General features: G+C 41.3%; 1 long non-coding RNA gene across 6 annotated transcripts in view; it reads left to right on the top strand.

The window, feature by feature from the left end:
* Positions 1-21410, top strand: part of LOC138825027 (uncharacterized) — a 40619-nt gene that overhangs the window by 6899 nt on the left and 12310 nt on the right. Inside the window, exons 5-10 of one of the 6 annotated variants that reach the window (XR_011371296.1) lie at positions 967-1005; positions 7338-7404; positions 7665-7768; positions 10419-10583; positions 14342-14504; positions 15602-15686. This is a non-coding gene — a long non-coding RNA (uncharacterized lncRNA). Of the gene's footprint in view, positions 1-966; positions 1006-7337; positions 7405-7664; positions 7769-8388; positions 8475-10418; positions 10584-13216; positions 13903-14341; positions 14505-15601; positions 15687-21410 lie in introns of those variants that run through there. The other 5 variants (XR_011371298.1, XR_011371299.1, XR_011371297.1 and 2 more) reach the window with 5 other exon arrangements.

Below are 21410 nucleotides of genomic sequence, written 5' to 3'. Positions count from 1 at the left end.
ACTGATATTGTTCATACACCCCTGCCAGTGATTACAGTTAAAGATTGCTTTTTCAGAGTTTGTCCTCAGTTTGGCTGATGTTTCTTTATATCTCTGGATACTTCATCTGTGCCTCATGACTTGTGGGATCCTTAATTCCATCTTGAATTGAGGCAGAAAAGTTGGTAGTACCTAAAACGTGAGTGGCACTCTTCCCCCTCCCTGCCTCCACAATTTAAAGCCTGTATCTCTTAGAAAATATGAATGTTGAAGCTGCTCATTTTTTATAGTAATTAGGTAATGTGGCAGTTAGTATAAAATGTAATTTCTGGACAAATGAATCTTAAGGGTTGTTTAATTTTAACATTTAATTAGATATATTTCTAAGACATATTCTCTGCTAATTGGCTATTTTAAGAAAGTGGAATCCAATGAACTAAGTTTTGTCTTTTTTTTAAAGCTGGTCCTAGGATTTGAACTCAGGGCTTGGATGTTGCCCTAAGCTTTTTTGCTCATGGGTAGTGCTCTACCACTTGAACCACTGCACCACTTCTGGCTTCTTCTGAGTAGTTTATTGGAGATAAGAGTCTCACAGACTTTTCTGTCTGGACTGGCTTTGACCCATGATCCTTAGATCTTAATTTCCTCAGTAGCTAGGATTACAAGCATGAGCCACCAGTGCCTAGCCCATTTGTAGTGTTTAAATGAACTATTTACTTTGCCATGGAATGACATTTTCACTCTGAAGTATACAAGTGGTCATAGAGACTAGAATTTTATTTGGTGAACATTTCTTAAAAGTGAATGAAATGAGCCTTTTCAATGAGAAAAGCAACGATGTATGAGTCATGATACACATTCAAACTAAGTTTCAATTTTGTAGAATGTATTTATTGCTCTGTTGAGCTTTGTAGCTTCCCAGTGCTGTTTACAGACTATGCTGATGAAATCTGTGTTGATAATAACAGCTATATTCATTGATTTCAGGACAGTTGGTCAGCATTTGGAAGATTTGTGTCACTCGGTGTGAGTATTTTCCCATTATTTAATGTGTGATGTTAGCAAATCATGTACAGGCAAAAGAAAAGAAAAGACTAACTGATTTTAATTTAATACATCCAAGCAGAAAATCTTATGGTATAGCTTCAGGCTCATTGCTATGTATCTCATTACAACTAAATTTTAAGAGATGACCACTAGTTGAGTTTTAGTGTAATATTAAGGAGTATGCCAGCATTAGCTTTATTGATAATCTGAGAAGGCAACTAAAATACTTCTTCCTTTTCTAACTAAGTGACTTTGTAAGGTAGTTTTTCTGCATATACTTGAAACAACATAACCCAACAGACAGTATAAAAGCAGATGAGAGAATACAGGTGTCTTTCATTAGGCTAAAGGATGAAGAGATTTATTAAAGATGTAAAACAATGGGACTATTCTGCTGAAATTTTACCTTTTTTGGAAAATACAGTGTTTTTCAATAAGCGTATATTAATAAGTAGTGTTTCTTTTCTTTCTTTTTGGTGAGTTGTGGGGAGTAAACTCTGGGCTTGGGTGCTGACCCTCAGCTCTTTAGCTCAGTGCTAGTATTCTACCACTTGAGCCACAGCGCCACTTACAACTTTTTCTGCTTATGTGGTGCTCAGTAATTGAACTCAAGGCCTCATGCATACAAGACAAACACTCTACCACTGAGCCACCTTCCCATCCCCAGTGTTTTTGTTCTTAAATTTACAAAACTACCATAAGCACTTGAGTTCTAAATTTTCTTTTGTTTGGGTTGTGAAACTAGGACTCAATACCTGATGCTTTGCTCATTACCTGAGTTCTACTTTTTAACATATCTGTCTGTTTCTCTTGTGTGTGTGCGTGCACATGCTAATGCATGTGTATCCCCTATTTTTTATTTAATTTATTTATTTTTGTGCCAGTCCTGGGGCTTGAATTCAGCACTTAGGCATTGATCCGGAGCTGCAGTCTACCACTTGAGTTATAGTTGTACTTCTGGGTTTGTTTTGTTTTGTTTTCTGAGTGGTTTATTGGAGATAAGAATCTCATTGACTTTCCTGCTCCAGCTACCTTTTAATAGCAATCTATAGATCTCAGTCTCCTGAGTGTGTAGCCAGGATTACTGGTGAGAGGCACCAGTTCCTGGCTCTACTTACATTTTTTTTTGTCGGTTGCGGGGCCTAAACTCTGGGTCTGGGCACTGTCCCTCAGCTCTTCAGCTCAAGGCTAGCGCTCTCTCACTTGAGCCACAGTGCCACCTCTGGCTTTTTCTACTTATGTGGTGCCGAGGAATCGAACCCAGGACCTCATGCATGCAAGGCAAGCACTCTACCACTGAGCCACCTTACCTTTTTAATTAGCTCTTTGGGAGCTCTCAAAATTTAAGAGTATTAAGAGGTCCTGAGACGAGCATGTTTGAGAGCTGCCAGATTAAAATTTTCCAAATGTCAGTGCTTTTAAAGATGGCTCTCTGTTTTACTTCTTTGAACTGTCAGTGTGCTTGCCACTGATATCTCTAAACCTCATTTGATTTTTTTCTATTTCTCATCAACTGTAAAATAACTAGTCTTCAAGTTTTCTACAAAGCAAATATTTCTCAGTGAGAAACTTTTCTTACTCCTTTAGTATGGATTTTATGCAGACTGGGACATTTTCTTTTTTGTTTGTTGTCTTCAGCATCGTGTTTAAGAAGTCAGACTAGACAATTGTATAACATCTTACTAATAAATGATTCCTTAGTCTATGTAAAAGCTTGATTCCTGATTAGAAAATGTTTTCTGACCAGGTACTGGTGGCTCACACCTGTAAACCTAGATACTCAGGAAACTGAGACCCCGGATGGGTTTAAAGCCAGCTCACCAGCAAAGTCTGTGAGACTCATCCCCAGGTAACTACCAAAAGCCCAAAATGGAGCTGTAGCTCAAGTGATAGAGTGTTAGATTTGAGCTGAAGAAGCTCAGGGACAGCACCCACACCCTGAGTTCATGCCCTAGGACTTGCACAAAAAAAGAAAAAAAGATTTTTTGAACATAAGTTCTTAATGTTCTTCTGAAGTATTGAGATGGCAGTTAACTATGATGGGCTTTGGAGTTATCCACTGAGTCAAAATAAAGATCTGTCTTTTACTAAAGCCATGTGACCTGTGATACTGAGCTCTTTTCTCATCTGTAAGGTAACCCAATCTAATTCCTTACAGGTTGTTAAAATAAGTACTAAATGAAATACTTTATTCAGAGGCTGGGAAGGTGTCTCAGTGGTAGAGTGCTTGCCTTGCATGCATGAGGCCTTGGGTTCGATTCCTCAGTACCACATAAGCAGAAAAAGCCAGAAGTGGCACTGTGGCTCAAGTGGTAGAGCACTAGCCTTGAGCTGAAGAGCTGAAGAGCTGAGGGACAGTGCCCAGGCCCAGAGTTCAGACCCCGAGACTGGCAAAAACAAAACAAAACAAAACAAAAATGAAATAATGTATTCAATAAGTGGCATAATAGTCATAAGCAAGGGATGGTAATTATTTTAATGATTCCAAAGATATAATAGATTAAAAAATCTGCTTTTTAGAAGTCTTAACTTAGGAAACACATAAAGCCATTGTGATGTGTTTAGATAGTTGCATTCTTTCTAATTAGTCCTCAATATGACAGTTGTGTTATTTATAAACTTTTTTTGTGCAATTAACTGCATTTGTTCATGTAATCAGCATCTGTTTGGTGTAGGAATGGGAATCCTGAACTTTAAATACCATTCAGAGGACTCTGAAGGATTTTCTAAACAGTTGGATTTTTGTCTAATATATTCACCAGAAATGACTCTGAAAAGAGACTCCTGCCCAACTCCTCTCACTCTGTGCCAGCCCTCCTCAGTGATATTTGTTGAGAATTCAGCAGTGATGTTGGCATTTAATGATATCTCAATGAAGTACTATAAAAACGGATGTAGCTGACGGGGGATAAATGTAGGAACCTGCTGTTGCGGTAGTGTTGGTCATCTTTTTCTATCAGCATTTTTGGACACAGTGGCAAGTGTCTGTGATCCTAACAATGACAGGAAGATGAAATCGGTAATTGTAGTTCAGGCATGCATCCAGGCAGGAAACCATACTCTCCCTGAAAATAGTCAAGGGAAAGCAGGGCCCAAGGCATGGCTCAGTGGTAGAGTGTCTGCTTACTAAGTTTGAGTGAGCTGAGCTCAAACCCCAGTACCATCATAACAAAGTAAAACAATGGTGGAAGATCACTACCAAATACTTTCCACAGAATTAAGTATATATTGGGCAGGATTGTGGCCCAGTATTAGGCTAGGGGTGTAACTCCATGGTACAGTACTTGCCTGAGGCTTTGCATTTGGTGACTGGCATTGAGATGAGGAGAAGTTGCATCGAAATTATGTAGGATGGTGCTGGTGGCTCACGACTATAATCAGCTACTCAGGAGGCTGAGACCTGGAGGATGGACGTTTAAAGCCAGCCAGGCAGAAAATTCTGTTTAGATCTATCTCCACTTAGCAAGAAAAAGACAGACTGGTGTTGTGGTTCAGATTAGTAAGACATCAGCTGAGTTCAAGCTGTGGTCCTGGCACCAAAAACAACAATAACAAAATAAATAAATAAAGGAATAAAGTGTGGGCTTTGGAGGGACTTTGGAAAAAGGAAGGACTCTCCCAAAATCGGAAGATGCATGCCTGAACTACAATTACCGATTTCATCTTCCTGTCATTGTTAGGATCACAGACACTTGCCACTGTGTCCAGCCTCTCTGTTGAGATGGAATCTCCTAAAATTTTCTGCCCATGCTGGGCTGGAACTGAGATCCTCTTAATTTTGGACTCTCACATTAGTGTTGGAGGATGAGCACATACTAATATAACAGGCTATGGCTGAGAAGGGATCTCACAAACTGTGCTGCCAAGGCTGACCTCAAATTATAATCCTCCATTCTCAACCTCTCAAATAGCTAGGTTTACAGGCATGAGCCACAGCAGTGACCTGCCTCATTTTGTTCACAACACTTACCAAAAAATAAGTTTATTAACACTCAAACATAATACATTGTATATCTGAACATTGTAAATTAAATGTATATATTGGAATATTATTTACATTCTAAGTACACACTAAATAATTTTTTAGAACAGAATGAGATAAATATAAGTGAAAAAAAATTCTGCATGCTATTGGATCATTTTGTCAATATTTTGTGATATAGGTATGTCATTATATTTTCAGATTAATTTCTTGCACCCAGTAGGATTTAGTTGGATGACAACCTACGAGTCAGGTTTTAGATTTTTATTCATATTAGGATATAGTTAAATGTTGTTTAAATGAGTTACATTGGTAAGGATGGTATTAATGAGATCAGCTTCACAATCCATCTTATACTTGGGATTGCTAAGTCATTTTAATTCTTTCTCTTAAATGCCAAGGGAGAGGCACAAATGAGCTATGATACATTCTTCCCGCCAATCCCGGGAAATTTTGGGGACAATGGTCAGATAAAGCAGTAACAATTTGCCCTTTAAGCTATAGACTGCTGATTAAAAAATATATAGATTCTAAAGGCTAAAACCTTAGGCTGGTCTCAAAGTGAGTGAATGGATAGGATTTATTTGTGTAAAGAGAGAAGGAATATTTCCTGACAGTATGTTTGGCTGTCTTGATTATAGTTTGCTCTTGACTTACCCATATGTTTGCATGTTTCTTCAGTGAGGTGTTCTGCTTTCCCATCATCAAGATAACATTTTCCTTAGCACCCTTCCAACATTAATCCTTTCTCCCGCTGATTTAAACATCACCTTGCTCACTTGGATCATGGATTATTCCCTCAATTTTACTTCCTTTTTTGTTCCTAGATTAGTGCTGATCAGTTCTCTACTCAGCCACTAAAATTATCTTCCTTTGATTTAAATTTGATCTTACTTGTCTCTGTTCTAAAAATCATTCAGTGGTTCCTCATCTCTTCGTTAGAATCTTTGGAATCTTACTAGGGTGTAAAGGCCCAGTCTTTGCTGGATCCTACTTTGTTGTTTTTTTCCTTTGTTTACATTACATGCTGTGATCATACTAAACTTCCTGCTATGCTTTCACCCCCTAATCTTGGCACTCATTTTCTCTGCCTGAAACTCTTCCCATAACTTGAATTCCATTTTTTAAATTCTTTTTCTTTTCTTTTTTTCTGGTCCTGGGGCTTGAACTCAGGGCCTGGGTTCTGTTCCTGAGCCTCTTTGTGCTGAAGGCTAGTGCTCTACCATTTGTGCCACAGGGTCACTTCTGTCTCTTTCTGTTTGTGTGGTACTGAGGAATCAAACCCAGGGCTTCATGCATGCTAGGCAAACACTCTACTACTAAGCCACATTCCCAGCCCTGAATTCCATTTACTTTATACAATATCTGCTTCATACTCTCCATTCATTATTCTGTAATGTGACGCAAAGAGCATTGAGAGTGGAGGCCAAGGTTTAACTCCTAACCTTTGCTAAGAAATCTTGTGGAAATTCTTGACCTCTTCCAGCCTTCATTATCTTTATTGCCAACGTGTGATAATGCCCACCTCTCTTATAAGCCCATTAAGAACATCTATCGACATACTATACACAAAAAAATTCTATAAGCATGTCAGCCAAAGATGTTTGGTGTGGCAACGTTTGTGATGACAACAAGAATGATCCCAAGGAAGCATTTAGCTTCACTGCTCAGGTGACCTTCCTGAACCATCCAGGCCAAATCAGTGCTAACTATGCCTCTGTCCTGGATTGTCATTCAGCTTAAATTGCTTGCAAGTTTCCTGAGTGGAAAGAGAAACTTGAACAGAGATCTTGTAAGAAGTTGGAAGCTAGTCCTAAATTCCTGAAGTCTAGTGATGCTGTCATGGTTCATATGGTTCCAGCAAGCCTTGTGTATGTGGAGAGCTTCTCTGACTATCCTCCTTTGGGTCATCTTGCTGTTTGTGATAGGAGACAGTTGCTGTGTGGCATCAAAGCTGTGGACAATAAGTCTGCTGGAGCTGGCAAGGCCACAAAGTCTGCCCAGAAATCTCAGAAGGCCGAGTGATTATTATTATCCCTAACGCCTGTAGCTTCAGCTTAACCAGTGGTGGAAGAAAAGTCTCAGAAATGTTTGTCTTAATTGGGCATTTAAGTTTAATAGTAAAAGACTGGATAATGATAACAATGCATCATAAAAACTTGAGAAGGAAAGGAAAAAATTCTATAAGCACTCATATTCCATGCTCATTAAATTGTTATGCATACTTCTGCTGCATTCACTCCTCTTCCTTCTCACCTTTCTTGTGATCCTCAGCAGTTTTTCTGGAATGTTTTTCATGTAAAACTTTATTTTTTTTCATGGGATGAAGATTTTTCTGAAGAGATAACAGATGTTTTTACCAACACATCTCCTGCAAATCAGACAAACTGGCCAGGGTAAGTTATTACTTCTTGGTGATTGAGATTCATTTGTGACACTTCAGTGAATAAAAACTGAGATAGTAACCATTTACGATATGGAAGTAAGAGCGAAAGCCTTGCTCTTTGTTGGTGACTTGTGAGCTATGTGCATATCCAAGGTCAGAGTGGGCAGGGAGGTGCTATATCCAGAGAAATATTTAATACAACATATATTCCATTGCCTGCTCATGCACAGGACATGGGATGCTTTTTCCTTTTATCCCTATCTTTCCCAGGCTCAGGAGACATTCTGTAAACCAGTACGCCCCAGGCACACAATGCTCTCTGGACAGAGGGAACTGATATAATCAGGATGTCCTGTTTGCTCCTAAGTCCTAGGGTAAGGACCCTAATACTTGATCTTTTTGGTTGTTGTTGTTATTAGAAAATAAATTTTGTTATGGAATGTCTTGGGTAAAAGAAAGACATTCCTCAAGCAACAAAGTAGCAGAAAGTTCCAGGCCAGCCTGTTCTAGCAGGGTTATAACTCAAAAAGAAAAAAAAAACATAAAGAAATACATGTTTAAAATCTACTGAATGTAAGAAAAAAAGAGTACAGTTTCCTGTGAGTATATAATGTCAGAGAGTTTCCTGGAAACAGTAGCCTCTAAAATGGGATGATTTTTTTCTTTATAGGGAAATAGTAATAACATTTATTATTATAACCACAATTCAGTGACATTCAGTACATTTCCAGTATTGTAGAACCATCACCTTTATCTTATCCCAAACATATCCATCACCCTCGACAGAAATTTTGGGCCATTAAACCATTCATGCCTCTTTCCTTACCTCAACCCACAGTAGCCCTGAGTTATTTTCTGTGTCTGTGAACTTTCTTACTCTTGGTACTTTATTGTTGTAGTCTGAATGTTTGGATTTCCATAATTTTTCATATGGTAACACTTGATCTTTTATTCTTATCCCCTAATGTTTGCTTTCTCCATGAAACCCTCTCAGAACACTCCTCGGGAACTCATCTTCTGCAGTTCAAGTGCATCTCTTCACTATTCAATCTAGTATTGTTTAAAAATGGTCAAATTTAAGAAAAGTCATAAAAAGAATATAAACAGTATTTGTGTGCTTTTTATGAAAATTCACTATAGTTAACATTTTCCTTCTTTCGCTTAATCACTTATTTGTGTGTATGTTCTCTTTGTGGACATACATTTGAGATTAACTTGTATATATCATAGTCCTCTATTCCTACATATTTTAATCTTGCTCTCCTCAGGATAAAAATGTCCTGTTATTACATATCCACAGTAGTTACCGGCTTCAGTAAATTAATCACAATGCCATACTTTTGCTTAATCTTTGTCTATATTTCAGTCTTGACAATTGGCTCAATTCTGCCCTCTCATTTTTTTCTCCAGTACTAATACCAGTACATGATCATGAATTATATATAGTTGTGTATACTTGATCTCCTATAGTCTATAATAATTCTCTGCTTTTCCTTTATAACATTACTATTTTTAACAACACAAGCACCTGCTTCCATTTAGTAGCTAGGATTAGAGGTATGAGTGACTGCTGACTAGCAAATGTAGAGTTCTTGAGGGTTAAATTGTGTTATTTGTTTTTGTTTTTGTTTTTTACAAAGTATGAGGCCCATTGTAAAAATTGCTCAGTGTTGATGACCCTATATAAACTAGCTTATTATCCCAAATATACATGTAGATGTTCAATAAGCAGATATGTCTCTATATTTTTATACTAGGTAATTTGCTAGGTGCTAGGGAAGTAATGATGAGGACATAGAAAAATCACAAGAATAAAAGAAATCATGTTAATAAATATTTTTGAGGTCAATAATTCTCAATGTGGTCCCTATGTGGCAATTCTCAGAAGGCAGTTTTCAAATAATTGAAATTTCAAATAATTTCAAATTGAAATAGAGATACAGGATATAGCAGGGGCATTGGCCTGGTTGTCTGCACACTAAGGATGTAGGGAAATGTGCACTGGAGCATGTGGTTCTGGGAATAATTTTTTAATACTTTTGTTTACATTTTTTACCTTTTTTCTCCAGGCTAGCAGGCTTCATACCTTGAGCCACAGCTTAATTACTCACTTTCTTTTTTCTTTGTTCCTTTTTGCCGACCTTGGGGCTTGAACTCTTCTGCCTGGGCCCTGTCCCTGAGCTTCTTTTGCTCAAGGCTAACACTCTACCACTTCAGCCACAGCAGCACTTCCAGCTTTTTCTAAGTAGTCTATTATGTTTCTCGGACTTTCCTTCCTTGCATCAAACTGTGATCCATAGAACTCAGCCTCCTGAGTATGAGTAGCTAGGATTACTGGTGTGACCCTTTGGCACCTGGCTAGGTTTTTCTTATGTTTTGGTTCTGGACCTAGGGCTTGAACACAGGGCCTGGTCAGTGTTGTTTAGTTTTTGTTTTTTATTTAAAGCTGATAGTCTATTTGAGCCAAAGCTCACTTTCTGCCTTTTTGTTGTTGTTTTTATTCTTTGTGTTAATCCCAGGGCTTCAAAGTGGCCTGGCCAGTCTCCAGTCTCCATGCTTTCTCCCCCTCCGCCCCCCCCCCCAAGTTAGCAAGCACTACATCTTTAGCCAGTGCACAACTCTTCCTTTTTATTTTTGGTTGTTGTTTTTATTTCTTTGTATTTGGCTTTTATTTATTTATTTATTTTGGCTGGTCATTGGGCTTGAACTCTGGGCCTGGGTGCTATCCCTCAGCATTTCAGCTCCAGGTCCTCTACCATTTGAGCCACAGCACCACTTGCAGCTTTTTTTTCTGCTTATGTGATGTTGAGAAATCGAACCAGGGCCTCATGCATCCAAAGCAAGCAAGCCCTCTACCACTGAGCCACCTTCCCAGCCCTGGTTTTCATTTTTTATGGTGATCCTAGGGCTTGACCTGCCAGTCTTCTTGAGGTGTTGGGCTTTTTCCCCCCTCTAGGATGGAAGTTTTACAAGTTGAGCCATAGCTCATCTTTTTTTTTTTTTTTTGGTGGTTAATATTGTAAGGTCCGCTCCTGGATGGCAAGCAGACTCCACCCTCCTCACAGCAAAGTCTCCATCCAGTAACTGCATTACCTTGGGAACTGGGACACCTGGAAGAAGTCACATTTGCATCCACTGAGGTCATATCTGAATTTGATGTGGCCACACCTTTCTCTGCACGTACCCTAGGTAAGGCCTAGCCCAGGCCCAGACACTCTCTCTCTGCTCTCTCTCTGCTCTCTCTGCTCTCTCTGCTCTTTTCTAGCTCTTTCTTCTCTCATTCCTCTCTTTCCCAACTCTCTCTCATTCGAAGGCTTTTCCCAGCCAGGTGGAGTGCCAACCTTGCCTGGTCCCAGCAGGTCTACTGAATAAAACTAGTCCCTTACCTGAATAGCACATGCATGGTGCTGTTCTTACTCGGCTATCTCTTTTTTTAAAACCTAACAAGTGAGATAAGTGTCCTATGGCTCTAACTACTCAGGAGGCTGAGATCTGAGGACCTCAGTTGGAAGCCAGCCCAGACAGAAAAGTCCTTGTGAGACTCTTATGTCCAATTAAGCACTCAAAACCCAGAAGTGGCGCTATGGCACAAATGGTAGAGCACAAGGCTTGAGTACAAAGAGGCTCAGGGACAGCACAAAAGTCCTGAGTTCAAGCCCCACAACAGTCAAAAAATACAGAAAGAAAAAAAGTACTACAGGAAGCCAAGATGACTATCCAGACAGCTTGGTATTGGCATAAGAACAGACATCAGGACCAATGGAATAGAATTGAAAACCCAGAAATGAACCTACAGACCTATAGACATCTAATCTTCGATAAGGGAGCTAAAACAATAGAATGGAAGAAAGACAGCCTCTTCAGTAAATGGTGCTGCTAAAATTGGTTAACTACTTGTAGAAAACTAAAGCTAGATCCTTATATATCACCTTGCACCAGAATCAACTCCAAATGGATCAAAGACCTCGAAGTCAAAGTACACACTTTGAAAACATTACAGGATGGAATAGGAGAAACCCTAGGTCTCCTCGGCTCAGGCCAAAATTTTCTGAATAGAGACCCGGAAACACAACAAATCAAAGAAAGGTGGGACAAATGGGATTGCATGAAGTTGCAGAGCTTCTGCATGGCAAAGGACATAGCTAGCAAGATCAATAGAAAGCCCACGGATTGGGAGAAGATCTTCACTAGCCATACAACAGACAAGGGTCTCATATCTAAAATATACTTGGAACTCAAAAAATTAAATCCCCCAACAACAAATCCTCAAAGAAACAACTGCCCAATAAATAAGTGGGCTAAAGACTTAAAGAGAAACTTCTCTGAAGAAGAAAGAAGGATGGCCAATAGACACATGAAGAAATGCTCAACCTCCCTAGCCATAAAAGAAATGCAAATCAAAACAACATTGAGATACAACCTCACTCTAGTTAGAATGGCTAAAATCAAGAACTCTAACAACAACAGATGCTGGAGGGGATGTGGACAGAAGGAAACCTTACTTCATTGTTGGTGGGAATGTAAACTTGTTCAACCACTTTGGAAAGCAGTATGGAGGTTCCTCAAAAGACTTCACATAGAGATCCCCTATGACCCAGCAATCCCATTTTTGGGCATTTACCCAAATGTTTACAAACAAGACCACACTAAAGCTACTAGCACAACTATGTTTATTGCAGCATTATTTACCATAGCTAAGATATGCAACCAACCCAGATGCCCCTCAGTAGATGAATGGATCAAGAAAATGTCGTATATATACACAATGGAATTCTATGCCTCCATCAGAAAGAATGACATTGCCCCATTTGTTAGGAAATGGAAAAACGTGGAAAACATTATATTAAGTGAAGTAAGCCAGGCCCAAAGAAACATAGGTCCCATGGTTTCCCTTATTTGCAATATCTAGTATATGTATGAGTCAAGCGGAAAAGGTCAGATAATGTGATGTTAGGAAAATGAATCCTTAGATATGTATTCAAATGTTTTTTTTCCTTTCATGCATTTGTTTCTAACGCATTTATAAGATTATCTCTTTGTAGCTTTGTATGTCCCTCCCCCACAGTATAACCCTGCTTTTACTATATTTGATGTCAGTATAACTTGTGTAGGAGATGGGAAAAAACAAGTCGTTTAAGGATACAGGTAGACCTGTTGCAACAATGAGAAGTACAAATTGTCATGTCGAAAACGAGCTTTACAATGTTGGTGGGGGGGCTAGCGGGGAGGATTGGGTGGGCAGATGGGGGGGAGGCTGGGAAGGGATGTTAAGTGTAAACAAAGGAGGAGGCTGCAATGCTTGATAAGAAATGTACACATTAACCTGCCCATGTAATTGTAACCCCTCTGTACAGTGTGTTCACAAAAAAATAAAAATAAAATAAAATAAATAAATAAGGAAAAAAAAGAAAGTTGAGAGCCAAGGTTCAAAGCCATTCTAGGCATGAAAATCAATGAGACGTTTTTCACCAATTAACCAGCAACAGGTAGGAAGCAGTAGAGCTCTACCCTTGAGTAAAACTCAAGTTTTAGCCCAGGAGTAGCATAAATGAAAAGAATTCTCATTTACTTTCCTGCCCAGGCTGGATTCAAACCACAAATGCTCAGATTTCAGCTATTTGAGCAGGTAGGATTATAGGTGTGAACCATATTTTTAAAATCTTGAATTGGCTCTAATATTTTTGTCCTTCTTTTCATTAATTTATTATTCTTTTTCACTTTTTCATAAGTTTGGGTCATCCAGCTTATTATTAGGGCTGGCCACTGTTTCTGAGGTTTTTGTTTTGAAGTTTTTTTTTGTGGATTTTTGTCCCAACCTGCAGGACGTCAATGAGGGCGATGAACCTAAACGAGAAGGAATGAAGGGACAAGAGACATGAAGAATGACAGCAAGACAGGGATTCTGATCAAGCTGCAAATTTTTATTTTTCACACAGGGGTATTTATATGCTTGGAATAAGGAAGCTTTTAAATTGGCCATTAAGGAAGCTTTTTCATTGGCCATAGCAGCTGCAGGATGTTTGCGTAGGGCAGGGTGAAAGGGTGGTCATTAGCAGCTGCAGGATGTTTGCATAAGGCAGGATGAAAGGGTCGGATTTCTGAGAGTGGTTCTGTAAACTCAGCCACAAGATGTTCCAGTGAGATAGTCAAGCCTATCTTCATGTTGAGAGACTCCTTTTGGATCTCAACAGATTTTTTTTTTTGAGCTTGTTATAGTACTTGAACTCCAGGCCTGGTCATTATTCCTAATTTTTTCTCAAGACTAGTAGGCTTCCCACCTCAAGACAGTTCAAATTGTGGCTCTTTATGTATTTTTCTTTCTTTCTGCATTTATTTTAGGTGATGCTCTTATGGTTTGTACTCAGGACTTGGGCATTTTTTTTTTGAGTTTTTGTTGTTGCTGTATTTTTTTTTTCTTCATTGCTGGTCTTAGGGCTTGAACATAGGGCCTTAGCTTTTGCTAGTCATAAAATCAGGGCAGAGCCACTGTGTCTGAGGTTTTTCCCTTTTCTTTCTCAAGACTAGCAGCGTCTATGGCTTGAGCCACAGATAAAGTTCTGGCTTTATTTATTTATTTATTTATTTTCATTTTTGTTGCTAGGGCTTCAACTCATGACATGGCCACTCTCCTGAGGCTTGAAGTCAGGGCAGGGCCATTGTGAATGAAGCATTTTTTGTATTGTTTATTCTCAAGGTTAGCATACTTTAACAGCTTGAGCAACAGCTGCATGAATGGCTTTGTTTATATAATGTTCTCTACCACCCCCACCAGGCAAAAGTTGTAAAGTTCATTTTTGAAATAATTTCTTGTACATCTCATTGTTGCAATAGGTCTAGCTGTAACCCTATTTAAACAATTTGTTTTTTCCCTTCACCTTCACAAATTACCCCAACATCAAATACAGTGAAAATGTGGGAGTTATTTATTTATTTGGTTCTGGTCCTAGGGCTGGAACACAGGGAGTGGTGACTCTTCCTAAACCTGAAATCAGGGCAAGGTCACTGTGCTGGAGTCTCTCTCCCGTGTCCTGAGCAAGGCTGGCAGGCTCCAAAACTTAAGCCACATTTCAACATCTGGCTTTGTAAAACAAATTTGGTGATTCATAAGGGGTAAGTTTCTTATGGAGGAGCTGGGAAGTGGCTCAGTGGTAAAGTACTTGCCTTGAGCTGAAGAGCTAAGGGACACCATCCAGAGCTGGAGTTCATGCCCCACAACCCACAAAAACGAAAAAAGAAAAGAAAAAAAAAGCTGAGTGCCAGTGGCTTACACCTGTAATCCTAGCTACTCAGGAGGGTGAGATCTGAGGATTGCAGTTCAAAGCCAGACTGGGAAGGAAAGTCCATGAGACAATTATCTCCACTAAATCACCAGAAAACCAGAAGTGGCCCTGTGGCTCAAGTGGTAGAGCACTAGCCTTGAGCTGAAGAGCTTAGGGACAGTGTGCACGCCGAGTTCAAGCCCCATGACCAACCAAAAAAAAAGAAAGATTCTCATGGGAAGACAGGGACATTAGCCAGGTTCTAAAATCAGAGTATGGTGATTCGAAGCCAGCCAGGGCAGGAAAGTTTTTGAGACTCTCATCTCCAATTAATCACCAAGAGCATGGAAGTAGAATAGTTCTAGTCTTGTGCAAAACAGCACAAGTTCAGGCCCCAGGACTAGCACACATAAAACCTAGTGTCATGGAGCTTCCTGCCCAGGTTGACTATGAACCACAATCCTAAAATTTCAGCTTCCAAAGTAGCTAGGATTATAGGCATGAGCCACTACTTAAAAATATTTCATTGACTTCTCTCTTCTTCTTTTGCCTTCTTATTATATTGTTCATTTCGTGTGTGTGTGTGTGTGTGTGTGTGTGTGTGTGTGTGTGTGTGTGTGTGTGTGTGTGTGTGTGTGTGTCCTGGTGCTTGTTCTAGACCTTGAACTCTGGAGCCTAGCCACAGTCTCTGAATTTGTTTTACTTTTATTTTTAATGCTGTTTCTAGGCTTTGTATTCAGGGCCTAGTCCCTGTCCCTGAGTCATTCTTTTGTTGCTGGTGGTGGTGGTCCTAGGGCTTGAACATAGGGCCTGGTCACTTCCTGGGTTTGAAACCAGGGCAGGTCCACTGTGTATGAGGGTTTTTGTTGTTCGTTTTCCCTCAAAGCAAGCAGTCTCTGTGGCTTGAGCCACACAGATCAACTTCTGGATTCTTTTACTTTTTGGCAGTTCATGGAAGATAAAAATCTCATAGAATATAAGAGTACTGTATCAGCAACTGAAATCTGAGGATTGGGGTTGAAAGCCCGGGCAGGTAAGTCCGTAAAACTTATCTCCATTTCATCCCCCAAAGAAAGGAAGTGGTAGAATGCTACCTTTAAGAAAAAAGAATTTCTATTTCAAGCCCTGGGTTCAAGACCCCTACCTGATACATACTCACAAACTCGTAAGGGACTTTTCTGCCTGGGATGCCTTGGAACCCAGATCTTCAAATTCTGTCTTTTGTGTAGCTTGAGCTCCAGGTGTAAACCACCAATTCTCTTGGCTTTTGTGCTCATCTTCCACTCTGATTTTTATTTGTGTTTTGTATTTAATTGATTAATTATTAGTAGTCCTACCCTATGTATCTGGGCCTGGTCACTGTTATTTTGCTTTTTCATTCAAGGCTGTTGCTTTACCACTTGAACCACAGCTCTACTTCTGGCATTTTTGCTGGTTAGTTGGAGATTAGAGCCTCATGGAATTTCCTGCCCAGGTGGGCTTTTAACCACCATCCTGAGATTTCATGCTCCTAACTGGGATTACATGTCAGCCACCAAAAAGTGCCTGGCTCACTCAATTTTAATATTCTTTTTTTTTGTGGTTGGTCATGGGGCTTGAACTCTGGGTCTGGGCTCTGTCCCTCAGCTCTTCAGTTCAAAGCTAGCGCTCGACCACTTGAGCCACAGAGCCACTTCCAGCTTTTTTCTTTTTTGCTATATGGTGCTGAGGAATCAAACCCAGGGCCTCATGCATGCAAGGCAAGAGCTCTACCACTGAGCCAACTTCCCAGCCCTCAATTTTAATATTCTTAATAGGCTCTTACAGTCTTTTTATTCACATGATGATGATGATGATGATGATGATGATGATGATGATGATGATGATGATGATGTGCTGGTCATAGGTTTGAAATCAGGGCATGGGTGCTGTCCATGATCTTCCAGTTGAACCTCAGCTCAAGTCCTGGACTTTTCTTTATTTCTTTTTGCTTCTTTCTTGGTGGTTAATTTGAGAGAATTGTCTCATAAAAAACCTTGGCACTACTCAGAAGGTTGAAATCTGAGGATTATGTTTTCAAGCCAGTCCTGACAAGAAAGTCCAAAACACCCTTTTCTTTTTCTTTTTGTTGTTGTTGTTGTAATGACAAAGGTGAGGTGCAGTGGAGTTGCAGTTTCATTAACAGGTAAAAAGGATGTTTGCTTTTGAGCAATAGCCTCCCAAAGTACACTGCCTCCTGACTAGGGATGGTCCACTGATGGTTAGAATGACTTGTCTTCCTTCTATGACCCTATTACCCTGGTAACCGATTGTTTACAAAGATGTGATCCTGACACCTTAGCAACATGAGAAGGGACAATATCATTCCTAGGTTGGGATGAAAACCAAGTGGATCCCCCCATTTGGTGTGCTGCCTCGCTCTGGGGGGCCAGGATGATAGTGCACCCTTCTGTGAAGAAGGAAAATGACTTGAACAATTCTGTACTCTTTGTTCATTTCTGACAGATGAGGGCTGTGGATAAATTCATGGACTCACCTAGGGACAAGCAGGGAATTTTCTAGGATCTCCATTGTGTCTAGGAAGGAAGGGCCTCAGGTTTTGCTGCAGAGAGATGCATCCTACAGTGCGGTTGCAGCAGCCCTGGCTTGCTCCAATGCCAGTGATTTCACAGATCAGCAATATACCTGGACCCAGGAAATGTCACCTTATGCAGATGAAATAACTCTCAGGACATCTGTCCTGATGACCATGGAAGCCTATGCCAGTGCAAGCGTTGGTGACACAATTCTGCTCATGTGGCTGGGAGTATGGAAGTGGCACAGGTGTGGATTTGAGGTGTTGGATAGCACACGTGGTGTATGCTTTCTGCTCTGCCCACCACATGAGTAAAGGCAATGCTGGATTCTGTCTGAATTTAACTGGGGTCTGAGGGACTGTGGATTTTCTGGGATGCCAAAACTCCCAGGGGGACATAGGTTGAGCTGGACTAGGTGAAAGGGAGTGAAGGAAACCTCCAGAAAGAAGGAAGTCTTGATTCTCTTTAAAAGTTCCTTTAATGCTTAAATTTTAATGAAAACGGGAAATAAATGGAAAAAGTGATTCTAGATCTCAGTTTCCTGAATAGCTAGCATAACAGGTGTGACACTAGTACCCAACTCACTCTTTTGTATCTATTGAGTTTATTAGGTTCTAGACACTGTAGCAAGGAAAAAAAGAAAAGCTTTGTTTTGAAGGTCTATGCCTTTGTGTGTGGGGTTGGGAGAGTGTAGGGAATGTATACACATAAATATGTTTAAATATATGATGGAAAAAATATATTGAGTGATGTGCTAGGGAGGAATGTTAGCAATTTGCAGTGATGTATGAGTTCAGAAAAGCCTCATGTGGTAAAGTGACTTAGAAGAGATCAAGGCAACTCATCCAGGCCCCAGAATCAGGTAGAGTCATGAGCTCGAAGTATGAGCACCTACACCTGGGTCCCCTCCCATTTCTGGAGTTCCCTCCATACAACTGGCCCCTCCCTCTCTCTGCCCAGACCCACCTGGACTCCCATCTACCTCACTTCCTTTTCCCTCAGATCCTCCTGCTACCAGGATAGTGATGGAGGTCATGTGCTCCCTCTTGGGGGAAATATCGCTTCTCTAATAAACCTTGTAATAATCTTTCTCCTTTGCCTTCCTGCTTCTGCATGGTCCCCTTGCATGGATTTTTGTCTAATCCTCTTACATTGGTCGCCCCTGTGGGGATAGGCTCCCCAGTGGGTTTGATCCTCCCTCCACTTCGGAAGGAGGTTCAACCAGCTTCCCTGGGACCTATGCTGAGATCCTATACGCCAGCCACCAGAGGACCACCAAGGTAACTTTCTCCTGACTGAGCGCTCTACCAGCCCATCCAACACTGCTAATTAAGTCCCACTCCAGGGTAAGTGAAAAGTTTATCTGAGGTCTGCGTTTCTGATTCTGATATCTCAGTGGTAAGGGTACCTGGGCCTCTGTGACTTACCGAGCCCCCCTTCCCCTCATCAGAGCCAAACCTTGGCCAAGTGCCAGGGGCCTACCTTGGCCCAAGGACCCCTCCTCCATGGCCCAAGGAATGCAAATGGACAAACATGAAGACATTCTCCACTGGCAGGGCCACCACCCCCTTTAGGAGCCAACCTGTACTGTGGAGAACACTCTAATATAGGCCCATGGCATCAGGTCCGTTACCATGGGAAGGACACTAAATTTCTTTACATTAAGGCCACCTGGGCCTTGGAGGGCTTCTGAGCCCCTTCAATCAAATTTTGCCCCAAATTTAAAACTCCACTTCTGCGAGTGCTTGGGCAGATAGCTCTGGCTCTCTCTCTCTCCCTCTCTCCCTCTCTTCCTCTCTCCCTCTCCCTCTTTCCCTCTCCCTTGCAACTGAAGGTAAAAGTATGGATGAGTTTAAGTTTAAACTCCTCCTCTGTGTACTGCTTTTGCAGTTTCCCCTCCTCTGCAGTCTCCCCTGTGAGGCCCTCCCCTCTTTTGCGGCCTCCCCCACAAGGCACCCTCACTTCTTTGCCCTTCCCCACGAGGCACCCTCACTCCTGCGGCCTCCCAGTGAGGTATACTCCTTTTTGCAGCCTCTTCTGTGAGGCCCCCACCCCTGAAGGACTTCATCTGTGAGGTCCCCACTGCTCTGCGGGACCCCTCCTCTGCCTTTGTAGTGGGGGTGGAAGCTGAAGCTCCAGTTTTGCCAGAAACAATGCATAAAGCATAAAGTGACTCCATTTAGGGTATCATCTCTTATTCTTTTCCATGGTTTTCCATGGTCAGGACTGACTTTGTCCTGGCCATTGTCTCAACATCCATTGCTGGGATAGCTTGTCCCGGTTGGCATTTACGGTTTGGACTCAAGGCCTGGGCACTGTCCCTGAGTCCTTCTGTTCCAGGCTAATGCTCTACTACTTAGAGTCACAATGCCACTTTCAGCCTTTGGCTGGATAGTCCTGGTTCTGTGCTGATTAGTAGGGAGATGGAGTTTTAGAAGGATTTTTTTTGTGCCCAAGATGGCTTTGAACTTTCTTACAAAAGCTCTTTTTATTTCCAGCTAAAGCAACAAGGAGATCAATGAGATGGAGGTTACCTATAACTTGTTAACAATTGACTAACAATTACTTGTCAGAGATTTTTAAAAGAAAGCCCAGTAGATGCTTTTAACCTGAGACTGATTGGCACTCTAAGTACAGCCCACTGCCTCTGGGTAGCCTGTTTAAAGTGGCTTATAGACAACATTTAACCTATAACAAATGTACAGGCCTTTTCTTGGGCTACAGCAGCATAGCCTGTTTAACACCCTGGTTTATAAAAGCATTTTCTGTCTGGCAGAGGAATGCCTACCTATGTAGGCCTTTAGACAGATCTCAATAGGAACATAATCTCAGCTTTACAAGCTTTTCAACAGATGAATTTAACCAGCTCAAAAGTTACTGCCAATTAGGACTTTGAGCAGATACAGGGGTTTTGGGATTTACATTCTACAATCTTAGCTTTTACTACCCACTATCACAGATCTCTGGAAAGTTTTGCCCAGTTACACCAACATGGGTGATAGGAATGTTTAAAAACTTATCTTTCCATGACTTTCTGGCTTGATCAATTTTTTGGAAGACAAAGCTCAAGTAACTCAGGACCTGATACCACTTTTGTCATCCAAACATTTGTTTGTAATTGCCTCTGAATGTTTTAACATTGTCAGGGTCCCTGGAGTGCCTTTCTTATGTTGGGATAAATACATCTTTGGCACTTTCCTTGGTCAGTCGCCGGACTTGAACTCAGGGTTTGAGTACTGTCCCTCAGCTCTCCAGCTCAGGACTAGCACTTGGCCACTTTAAACTCCAAAACAACTCAGCTTTGAGCACTCTGTTGGCAGATTAGAGATGACAATCTCACAGGGACTTTAGTCTGCCTGTGCCTGGACTGGCTTCGAACGACAGATCAATGAGTTGTTTTTTTTTTTTTTACAAACAGTCACTTTGAAAAGACCCCAGACCCCAGAATACGTTCATCCATTGAGCTCTTTAAGAAAAACCACTGCCCCTTCCCCTACATAGCTAAGAGAGCAAGCAGGACGCAGGCAAGTCATTAACCACTGAGTCACCGCCTGCAGACCTCAGCATGACTCTAACACATGCCCTAAAACCAGGCATTCCTGAAAAATAGCCGACCCTCCCGTCCCTTCCTGTAAAACTTAGCTATAATGGCAGGGTAGGTCAGGAGGTAATAAATCACTTGTCAAAATTAGGGAACGAACAGTTTCGGTGCATGACGACCAGCACAGACTTGCCGGGGCAAGTACCGACACGTCAGCTTTCCCCCAACCCCACCTGCCCCATCTGGCCAGCTTAACCTGACCAATCCCCACCCTGAGCGTAATTTGAAATTAACCAATCAATACTCTGTAACCAAGCATCTTGCTTCTGTAACCTTGCTTCTGCTGTCCATAAAAAGAGGGTGCTTTCAAGCACTCGGCGCGCAAGTCTCCCGATAGACTATGTCGCCCCGGGTACCCGTGTAACCGGTTCTCAGACATTCAACCCGAACCTTGTGGATCTCGAGGTTGAGTGCACCTGGGAGCCGAGGGCTTGCCCAAATAAACCTCTTGCTGATTGCATCCGCACAAGTGGTCTCGTTGTTCCTTGGGGAAGGGTCTCTTCTGATTGAAGGACACCCCACGCCGGGGGTCTTTCATCTGGGGGCTCGTCCGGGATAGAGACCCCCACCCAGGGACCACCGACCCATTTTCGGGAGGTAA

The sequence above is a fragment of the Dipodomys merriami genome, unplaced genomic scaffold (assembly GCF_024711535.1).
Source record: "Dipodomys merriami isolate MVZ:Mamm:240054 unplaced genomic scaffold, mDipMer1.0.p SCAF_1322, whole genome shotgun sequence".
NCBI lineage: Eukaryota > Metazoa > Chordata > Mammalia > Rodentia > Heteromyidae > Dipodomys > Dipodomys merriami.
Note: the sequence above shows the minus strand (reverse complement) of the source record. Positions and strands in the feature narration are given on the sequence as shown.